We start from the raw sequence: 12370 nt of genomic DNA, 5'->3' as shown, positions 1-12370 counted from the left end.
CACCCCATCTAGAATGAATCTACCTTCGATAAAAGCACTTTGGCTGTCGGAGATAATGAAATTCATTACCTGTTTCAGTCTTCCGGCGAGAACTTTCGCTAGGATCTTATACATGCAGTTGATGAGGGAGATGGGGCGGTAGTCCTTCAAACAAGAGGCCGAGTCCTTTTTCGGGATCAGAACAAGGAAAGACGGATTGCAGCCTCTAGCTAAAGCTCCATGAGAGTGGAATTCTCCCATAACTTTCATGATATCTTCTTTGAGGATGTTCCAGCACTTTATAGTTAATCTTACAGGTTTACAACTATCTCAAATTTGCTACAAGTTCTCGAAACTTCATCTTTTAAGGGGGGCCTTTTTTTCCTTTTCGCATAGGGCCCCCGAAATGTCAGGGCCGACCCTAATTCCAAAAATGTTGACAATAAAATGTTATCAACATTCAACTCATCATTGTCGGAGTCAACATTGACTCAAACAAATTTATTTAGTTTTAGTTATATGTTTGTCTATAAACTATTTATATAATTATATTTGCTATTATCTTTTATCAAATGAATTATATATATATATATATATATATATATATATATATATTAAAAATGAAATATGTTCTACTTTTTCTTTATAATTTAATTATTATCATACGATATTTATTAAATTTAAAACTTCAGTATGCTCATTGAGTTGATAATCTATATCTATACATAATATTTATATATACAAATTCAAATTTTTAATAATTTATTTTCCACTAAATTGATGACAAATTTTCATTCATAGATATTAATTAAGGACAATATTTTAGAATGTAAAGAGATAAGAGAGAGGAGATAGAAGATATGATAGAAGTTAAGCTCGGAAAATATGAGAGATGCAAGAGGATAAAGAAAAAAGAGTAAGGAGCAAAAAAGAGAGGGAGAAATATTTTTAAAACTGTAAATAACATATATTATTTATTTTATTTTAATTATTTTTATATTAAATTAAAAAATTTGTCATGACTTTTAATTTAATATGTATATTGAATATTTCTTCACAAATATAAAAATATATGCAATATAAATATGTTACATATAGAAATATAATTTCCCAAAATAATATTATTTTACTATTTACTTTTTAAAAATCATGAAATTTGATTTATGAAAAAAAATATTCAATATACATCTTAAATTAAAGATTACGAAAAAAAAATCTTAATTTGGGATAAAAAAATTAAATTTAAAATAAATAAGTTATGATTATTTAAAATTTTAGAATAAACTTTTTCCTTTATCCTATTTTCTCTCTCCTTAATGTGGAACATACTATAAGTTTTTCTTTAACTTCTTTACATTAATTTTATTTCTATTTTGATATCAAATTTTATGATTTTATTTATATATTTTTAAATATAATACTCCATCCGTCTCATTTCAATAGGCTCATTTTCCTTTTTTGGGTAAAAAAAGTTGTACTTAATTGGTGTGGACCACACCACTTTCCTACCAAAAAGTAAATTTTCTTAATTTCTGTGTCCAAAAGAAGTGAGCATATTGGAGTGAGACGAATGGAGTAGTTTTTAGTGAAGTAAAAGAGAAATAAATTATGGGTAATTGTCACTTAATTATACGTAGGCAAGCAATATAGGCTATCCGGCAGTCCACATCAATTTTCGATCTCCGAAAAATTTTAATAGGACACGAACAATATTTTTTTTAGTAGATTGTATATCGTTTTGTAATATCGTTAAGACATTTTATTTAAAATCCTCTAAAATGATGGACATGAAGTGACATTTATCCATAAATTATTGATCCATTTAAGAATTCTCTTTCCTCTCTACCCACTTTAATGCTTATTTTTTTTTCTCTTTAATGATACATAGTTTACTTTTTTTTCTATCATATTAATTTTATTTCTTTTTCAGTTTATATATACCATGTCTTAGCAAATAAAGTAATATATTCGTTTAAGTGTAGGCGATTCAAGTATAAAATGAATTATTTATAATAAAATTAGAAATAAAAATAGTTTATTAGGGATATTTATGTTAATCAAGTACTTAAAAGAGAATGCATGTAGAGAATAACCTTTTTGTGATGTATTGTACTCCTTCAGTTCCATTATATGTGGCTTATTTCTTTTAATTCTTTACAAAAAATCAGTAAATTAAATAAAAATAGTCGGGCTCACACAATTTCATGAATTAATTATTATCTTTTATAGAAATAAATTATAAATAGTAGAACAGGCTAAAATGAAAAACGAGTCACAAATAATAGAACTGAGTAAGTATAATTTATGAATTGTGCTTGTTTGTTATGTGTTGAATGTTCCAAGATCGAATATGACATTTCAAGTGAGAGGTCAACTAGGAAGTAAAAATAGTACTCCCTCCGTCCCAAACGAAATATCATGTTTTCCTTTTTGGGCTGTCCCAAACGAAATGTCATGTTTTCTTTTTTGGCAATGCACCCTCTCTCTATACTTATTTAAATAATTTCCACCAACCCACTTTATCTACTTTATACACATTTCTTAATCTCCGTGTCGAAAAGAAATAGGACATTTTATTTGGGACGGAGGGAGTAGAACTGAGTAAGTATAATTTATGATCTTGTGCTTGTTTGTTATTTGTTGAATGTTTCAAAATCGAATATGACATTTCAAGTGAGATAGGTCAACTAGGAAGTAAAACGTTCCAAATGAGATGAATGATGCATTTAAATTATTATTATTAATTAAAAATTGAACTTGAGTCAAGTGACTGATAGCACTAATTATTAAGACTAAACTCATTAATTATGTTTACTAAGAGTGCGTTTATTTTGATTGTAAATTTTTTATTGAAAAATGATGGATAAGAAAATATGAGAAAATATTATATTTTTATTATTTTTTTTATCATATGTTTACTAGAGATGAAAAGATGAGAAAATGTTGGAATATATTTTCAAACCTTTATCCTAGGATAATATTATCCAACATTGGTGAAAAAATAAGTAAAAAAAAGTTGCCCGTAAACATGTGAAAATGAATGAAAATATATTGTTTCTCTAATTTTCCATTAAAGTAAATGCCCCCTAAGTATGTGCTTCTACGAAACCCTTTCAATTTGTTAATAATTGAGAGTAAATATCGTAGAAAGGCATAGTACGTGTTGAGAATGGAAATTTAGAATGATAATATACAATAGTGTTGAATTTTTTTCTATTTAGTCAAATATATGATCACTTACCATAGTGTTAAATTTATTGTAATACTAATACTAAGACATTTGTGGCCTGTGGGGGCCCGGCCCAGCCCGGCCCGGCCCGGGCTGAGGACCACAAACCATCCATTCATAAAAGGAGACTGTGCTTCTGACGAGAGTCGTCCATTTGTGAGAAACCTATTCAACCAATCAATCATCAGCTGCCAACATCTTTAATTTCCATTTTATTACTATATGCACGTTGATTCAGCTAAGAATCTTATCTTTTGCACAATAATTATATATGTTGCCATAAAATGTGTTACCTAATGTGGTTATTCAATGTATGATAATAGGCGCTCAAATAAGTATATATAGGGTTAGGTTTTATGGAGATTTTTTTTTTTTTTTTTTTTTAAGTTAGGAACGTTGAATATGTCAATAATTTTTTATGAACATAGCAATAATTTTATTGAACATTTGAGAATCGAATCTTGAAGCGCGAAATTTTAAACAAATACATCTTTCCAACAAAGACGTCCGTTCATAAAAAATTACTGATATGTTCATCACATTAATTATTGATATGTTCATCAAAATCTGGACACGAGATTTATTCTTAATTCTGGACCGTTTGATGGATCATGATCAATGAATGAAATTGTTTCTCACTTCTTTAAATATTTGTCTTTCTCAATAGAACTTTTCTCTCTCTCTCTCTCTCTCTCTATATATATATATATATATATATATATATATATATATATATAGGCCAAGGTTCAATGAAGAAGGCCTAAATGTAAAAAAGAGGAGAGAAGTAATCACATCCGTTGATCTTATCTAATTTAACGAACATGATTTATTCACGTCATGTTCAACGAATTTTTTCGTTGAACATATGGGAGGTCGAAATCTAGAACCCCAAAAATATTGTATATGTTCACGAATGTTCAACGAAAATATCCGTTGAATATGATGTGAATAAATCATGTCCGTGGTTAGATAAGATCAACGGATGAGATATTACTTCTCTCCTTTTTCTTATATTTAGGCCTTTTTCATTGAACCTAACGTCATCATATGTAGGTTGGTTGATCTTATTCATTGGATTAATTTACTGCAAGCTAGCTAGTTTTGAATATTATATTGCACCTTTTGAGATTTACATGGACTTTCTTCCGACTGCAAAAGTGATGGAAATTAATTTAGAGGATAGAACCGACTTACTCATTATTAATGATATAATTAATTGAGATTGTGAAGATTGCACGTGAAAATATGTTTATTGGTGTTTTTTACATAGTCCTGGATCATGTGTTTGACAATTTTTCTTTTTGAATCTAGACATTGTAAATAAAGAACACATTTTTAAAAGATGCATTTTATATATACAGTGATGTATCTTTAGATGACAGGATAGATCAAATAATAATTTGTATTCATATTAGATTTTATATTATACGTAAAGAAAAATTTCTACTTAATGGTGCATTACTTATATATATATATATATATACAGGGAGAGGTTCAGGAAAGAACCATAAATAAAAGAAGACCGGAGAACCATTTTCAGCCATTCGATCATCAAGATCTACGGTGGATGCATCATCTTGTTGGATGAATGCAGATCCTGGGTTCGAATCCTGAAGGGAACATTTATTTTTATTTTTTTGAGTGCATTAATTTTAACAGCGGATGCATTAATTTTTACAGTGAATGCATTAGATTTGATGGTTCTCCCGTTCTCACAAATAATGTAGTTCTCTCTAGAACCACACCCTATATATATATATATATATATATATATATATATATATATATATATATATATATATATAGGGGCGCGCTCTAGTGAGACCCCCTATTTTTCGTGTAACATGAGTACAATGAATAAGACATATAATACTAATGAACAAAACGTATATCTAATGAACAAGATGCATATATTGATGAAAAATAAAATTTAAAAAATTCGTAATGAATAAGACATATATACTGATGAACAAGGCCGTATATACTGATGAACAATGCAGTATATACTGATGAATAACAAAATTTAAAATATTCTGCTCCCTCCAGGATTCGAACCCTGCGAAAAAAAATCATCCTCCAGATACAATATCAGCCATAGAATTGATAAAATAAACGAACCAGATCGTGCCCTAGATCTCATTAAAATTATGGGGTCTCATTGGAGCGGCCCCCTATATATATATATATATATATATATATGGGCGCGCTCCAGTGAGACCTCCTATTTTTCGTGTAACATGAGTACAATGAATAAGACATGTAATATACTAATGAACAAGACGTATATCTAACGAACAAGATGTACATACTGATGAAAAACAAAATTTTAAAAATTAGTAATGAATAAGACATATATACTGATGAACAAGGCAGTAGATACTGATGAACAATGCAGTATATACTGATGAATAACAAAATTTAAAATATTCTGCTCCCTCCAAGATTCGAACCCTGCAAAAAAAAAAATCACCCTTCAGATACAATATCAGCTATAGGATTGATGAAATAAACGCACCAGATCGTGCCATAGATCTCACTAAAATTAGGGGGTCTCATTGGAGCGTCATCCTATATATATATATATATATATATATATATATATATATATCATTCACCATATTATCACCTTTCATTATTACAGCTCATGATATTTAGAAATACTAATCCCTTATTTACTTTGATGAATTGAGACATAGGGATATCCCAAGGCCCTTGTTTATTTATATCAATTAAGCTAGTTTTGCTTAATTCTTATCCCATGAAATTAAAGGGTGAGATTGGAGTAATCCTATTATTAAGGATAAAAATACTCAATCATCCATTTTATTAATCATGCAAAGTAAAAGCTCCCTCAATGGAATAAGAATCAAGCAAAACTAGCTTCAATGCTATAAATAATCAAGGACTTTGGGATATATACCAAAGTTTCAATCAATTAAAGTAAACAAGGGATTAATCTTACTAGTTTATCTATCAAGGCTAATTCTTCAAAGTAAAAGTACGTCGTCTTAGATGATTCTAATAGTACTCCCTCTGCCTCTAAAACATTTTTATTTATTAACGTAGGGATCTACAATAAGTTGGGGGGGGGGGGGGGGAATTGGCGTGCAGCGGCAGCACAAGTTGGGGGGAAGGGGCGCAAGCGAGGAGAGAGGGAGTGCAGCGGCGATGCGAGAGGGGGTGGCGGGCAGCAGGAAGGGGAGGGATTAGGGTTTGCATATTCAAATAATTTTGTTTTTTTAGTTTAATTTTTTAATATGCATTAGGTACATTTAGCATATTTACAACAAAAATGGTTATTGTTTTCAAAATTTTATCTTTATGTATATTTAATGTATAAAGTTATCTATAACTCTATTAAACAACCAACATAAATTATGCTAAATAATGAGTGTGTGGCCATATTTATAAGTATCGACAGAAACAAAGCAGTGAAGTAGTGGTGAATAGTGCGAGCAAGCTTTAGTATTGGTAGTTGGAATGAATGTGCCCGCGGTCAGGAAAATGGTGCCCGGGCAATGACAAAACGACGACGCTGACCGGCCCCCGCGGAATCTTCTAGGTTATATTCCGGCCTTCCTTGTATGCTCTTCACAACAACCACCTTCTCTCATTGTACTCATCTAACTAACCCAATCACTTTTATCTCTTTATTATATTCATTTAGTTTTCATAAATTTATTTTATTATTTTTTCTCGTGATTTTCTACCAAATTCGTGACTTTGTGGACACCAAATTCATCATAGATCGTTGTCCAATTATCTTTTGCCATCTGTCTTATTTTATCTTCCGAGATTTTGTTTCAAGTGAGATACATTACATTAATTACAAACCTACATTTTTTTTTACTTCGACGATGCTAAACCTTTATCATTATTATTATTATTGAACAAATATATCACTGTGATTGGGATTGAGTACTAACTAATTTCTAAACTTATTGGCCGGGACTTATTATATAAAAAATTGAGAAATGGCTGATGAGAAAAATGACATCTGAGAAGAAAAATAATTTATACTATATTTTATTTACGTTGTTTGTTTTCCCCAATTTTTTTAGTAATAAAATTTACGTCGTTTCAGAATAAACATCAAACAAACTTTGTCGAACTATTTTTTGAAAATTTTGTAAATGCAGAAAATGTTAAAATAGTGTGTAATTGAAACTTTTTGAAAGTCTGCGAAAATCGCAAGCTTAAGCCCAAACGGTGTTATATATTTCAGACAATTAAACCCATTTAATCATTGATAAGTTAAAATATTTTGATCAATTAACATGATTACGATGTGGTGGATTGAAAGAAAATGAATGAGAAGGGAAATATATATTTTTGCCCAATTCTTTATGGAGAATTATGATGCCGTTTTAATCCATGCAGGATGCAGCGATCACTTTCCATACATGCAAAATTTACGAGGTTAATTGGAGCTATGCAATCAAATGGATTAAAACATGTACATTTAATTAGCCACACCAAGATATGTTTTTTTTTTTTTTTTTGACAGAACACCAATATATGTTTTTTTCTCAGATTATTCCTTAATAATTTAATTATAGTAAGAGTACTGATTCATTTTTGTCGCTCCCAACTATATGAGATCTTTTTTTTCCCCTTATTGAGTTGGAGATCTTTTCTCTTCTACTCTTGAATTGGTTGGGAGTTCCTATAATTTTAGGTTTTGTAATTTTGCTATCGACTTCTCTTTCTTCTCTTATTTTGCTTTGTTCTAAACATTAAATATGACGACTTTAATTTATTTATTTACTTTCAAGGTATGATTGAGATCATACCTGATTATTCACAATCATCAATTGTATCAATTCTTATCTTTTATACATGTTTGCTTTTAATTATATCAATCAAATTCCTTTATTTATTATACTCCTCGTCCAGTGTTCGTTTCCTTTGTCCTCATTTGACCTTTTTAGAATTTCAAGTTATTTATCCATATTATAAGCGAGTTTGGCCCTTTAAGGGATTTTTAAAAATCACGTCAAGATTAATTCCAACCGACCATATTAAACTAAATAGGTATAAGTAGGAAAAATACCTCTAATTAATATTTACATAAAAAAGGCCCTAACGTTATGTTTTATGCAACTTAATCTCTAAAATTTATAAATTGGTGCAAATAAATCCTTACACGTCTAACGGTTATTAACTCCTCGTTATACGGATGCAGAGAAACTTATTTGTGCAACTTTATAAACAATAAGGAGTAAGTTGCACATAAAATAGCTTTAGATAACTTTTATTTTTCGTTATAAATGTTAGGAGTGGGGACGTGCATCGATCGATTCGGTCGGCCGATCGATCCAAAAATTCAAAATCGACGAACTCATCGAACGAATGTTTCATGGGCCAAATCGGCCGATTTTGAGCAGACCAACCAATCAAAAACCGAACCGGCGGTGTAATCGACTTTTCAGTCAATCCATCGACGCAAAAGAGGAAAAAGAGAAAGAGAAAGTTGCGCGACTAAGAAGAGAGTGATGCAGAGCAGAACACAACGCAGAGGGCAGGAGAGTGAGGGACATGGGGAAATATGAGAGGGCGGAGAAACAGCGGTACAGAGGCGTGGCCGTGATAGGAGAGGGTGGAGGTGCGGCAGTGTGGAGGCGACATGGGAATGCAGAGGGACAGTGGGAAAGGGGGAGAGAGGAGGCGTGACGGCAGTTGGCACTTGGCAGTGGCAGGTGAGGCACCTCCCTTCAGCAAGTGCGGCAATGATGCCTCTCAACTCTTAATATAATAATTGGGCGAGGAGAGAGAATGAGAGGGTGAAGAAGTAGCGGCATGAGTGAATTAGGATTAGAAAAATAAATGATTAATAGGACATATTTATAGTATCGGTCGGTTCGATCAAAATCGGACCAAAATTCATAAACTGAATCGATCGCAAAAATCGAATTAAAAAAAAAAAATCGAACCGATTTATCACTGATGATGAGTAAAATATGTACCAGCTCTATGCACCCGTGGGAATTTATCATTGGAAGCTTCCACCCTTGGGAGACCACCCGTGGCAAGCCAGGTCAACATCATCCATGGGAGCTATGCTAAACGCCTTCCAGCTACGTTAAAGTCCACATGTGGAGACTTAGCCTTGACAGCGCAGCTATGACATTCCACCCATGTCAACTTTCATCTATGTCAAAGTCCATCCGTGTCAGAAGTCACATTTGACATCCATGTGTGCCGAATTCCACCTGTGGCAGCCTCCAGTTATGTCATTTTCCACCCATGGCAGTCTCCAATCGTGTTGACGCCACCCTTGAATTTCCAGCTATGTCAATATTCCAACCATGTCAACGATCTAGGCTTAACGTGTTATTTAATGGGCTTTAGGGCTAGGCCCACTTAGTCACTTATAAATAGGGCTCTTATTATTCACTATTCGCTCTCAAGCTTTGTAATTGTAACTCAGAGAAGTATAATGAAAACTCAGACAACCTCTGTGGACGTAGATCATTATGATCGAATTACGTAAATCTTCATGTTCTTTATAGTTTTATTTATTACGTCGATTTTAGTTTCATCAACCACCATTTCAAAACCGACTGAAAATCAATTAGTGGTCAGTTTAATCGACCGGTCCAATTTTTGCACACCCCTAGTTAGGAGTGTTTTTGCTACTTAACATGTATTTGCATGTATATATATATATATATATAATGAATTTATATATAAAATTATATAAATTATATATAAAATTATATAAAGATTTATTATGTTTATTTATGTTGATCAATTTACATCTTAAAATTATACTCCCTCCGTCCCATTAAAAGTGGCTCGTATTCCACTTTGAGTTGTCCCATTATAAGTGGCTTGTTCCATAAATGACAAAATTTAACACATAAAAAAGTGTAGGCCCTATCACTTTTAACCACTTTACATCTTTTTCTTATTGTACGTGCAATAAAGCAACCCGCCACTTTTATTGGGACGGAGAGGGAGTACAATTTTCCTGAACAAAAATTTGATATAAAAATATCAAAAAATAGAGAGATTAAATAGAGAATTTAGATAAATAAGAATAAAAAATATGTAAATGCCATGCAGCTAGTATAAATGATTGAATTATATTTTAATATTATTTTTATTATTAATTTTTATATAAGTTCTTCATGCGGTGATGACCACTAAAAATTCGATGTGTGATTAATTATTTTAAAATATAAAATAAAAGATACAAAAAATGAGAATTTTAATATAAATACGAATAAAGGATATATGGGATGCAACGTATAACATTGAGTTAAAAAGAGAGCTCGAATTACCAATCGTATTATATATAAAAGATATGGTAATACAATAATTTATACATAAATTATCTTAAATAAAAATGCTCAAAGTATGATGAATGCAATAACTTTTTTCATAAAATTATTAAAAAATTATGTAATTAAGAAGGCATAAATTAAGAATCTAGAAAAAGAAAAAGTGAAATATAATACTCCCTCCGTCTACGATAATAAGTGTGATCTTTTTGTTATTTTCGTCTCTTTACAATAAGTGTGGTCTTTTTATTTTAAGACATATATACTCCATCCATTCACAATTACATTTCTATTTTGTGTACGGTACAAGTTTTATAAGAAAATGATGAATAGTAATTGATAGTAGTGTGTATTGTTGTGAGTGGAGTTTAAGTCCGACTTATCGTGGACGGAGGAAGTATGTAATTAAAAAGATATAAATTAAGAATTTAGAAAGAAAGAAAAACAAGAATATTTGAGTAGCAAAACCACTACTAATGTTTACTACGAAAAATAAATAGCTCCCTAATATTGTGGCTTTTGCAATTTGGTCCCTAGCGTTCGTAAAGTTCGGCAAATACGTACATCTGTCTAATGGGAAGTTAATAATTGTTAAATGGAAGGACTTTTTTATCCTAATTTGTAAACATTAGGGATTAAATTTTATAAAATATAATGTTAAAGATTTATTTGTTTTTCACTATAAATTTTAGGAGTGCTTTTGTTATTTAAACCAATTTTGAAAAAAAAAATGGGTTAATTACGCCAAAAATCATGAACTTTGGGCCCATTTCCAAATTTTCCATGAACTTTGTTTTTTATCAAATTTTCCCTGAACTTAAATGCCTGAACAATTTTTCCATGATTTTCAAAAATCCCCAAATTGAGTGCTGACATGGCATTTCTAAGTAGCCTGAAATATGACGTGGCACCGCCGGCCGGAAATCAAAACGACGTCGTTTAGTAGGGGTAAAACGACGTCGTTTTGAGCCCAAACCTGATAGGCGGCGGATCTGAGGAGCCTTCCTCTGACGGCACTGAGACGACAAACGGCGATTCCAGCCAAGGAAGACGTCAAACCAGGGCGGCAATTTTTCCAGAGTCGAGAGGACTGGGGGTTGCCCTTTTTGCTTCGATTAGAGAGAGGGGCGACAGATCTGGTGATGGTGGCAGATCTGGTGGGGGAAGGCGGTGGGCGGTGGAGAAAGAGGGGGGCGACAGATCTGGTGATGGTGGTGGGGGAAGGCGGTGAGCGGTGGAGAGAGAGGGGGCGAAAGATCTGGTGATGGTGGTGGGGGAAGGCGGTGGGCGGTGGAGAGAGAGGGGGCGGCAGATCTGGTGATGGTGGTGGGGGAAGGCGGTGGACGGAGTTGGTCTGCGCGTCGATTTGGGTCTGCGCGCGGTGGGCGGTGGACGGAGTTGGTCTGCGCGTGGATTCCATCTGCACTGATTAGGCCTTTGGTGATGGTGGTGAGGGAAGGCGATCGATTTTGGGAGGAGGATTTTTTCTAGATAAAGAAGATGACGGCGGTCGACGGTAAAATGGAGGGAAGAGCAATGGCTGTCACCTCATTGTAGAGGTAGGAGAGTCAGGCGAAGGCGTCGCCGATCGAACGAGGTCTCTGCCTCGGCGGAGGTGGTGGTCCTCGGCGCTGCTTCGCCGGAGGAAGGCAGCGGTACATCTGTTCGGTAAAATAATTGATTTTTTTTTTGTTTTTTTTTCCAAGTAGGCGCCACATCTGCTCGGTTATTACCACGTAGGCGCCATGTTAACTCAGTATTGCCACGTAGGCGCCAGCTAAGACCGGACCTTCACCGGAGGTAAAAATCGTGGAAAAATTGTTCAGGCATTTAAGTTCAGGGAAAATTTGATAAAAAACAAAGTTCATGGAAAATT

Source organism: Salvia miltiorrhiza, chromosome 5 (genome assembly GCF_028751815.1).
Source record: "Salvia miltiorrhiza cultivar Shanhuang (shh) chromosome 5, IMPLAD_Smil_shh, whole genome shotgun sequence".
In the NCBI taxonomy this organism is placed as follows: domain Eukaryota; kingdom Viridiplantae; phylum Streptophyta; class Magnoliopsida; order Lamiales; family Lamiaceae; genus Salvia; species Salvia miltiorrhiza.
This window is presented reverse-complemented; position numbering follows the sequence as displayed.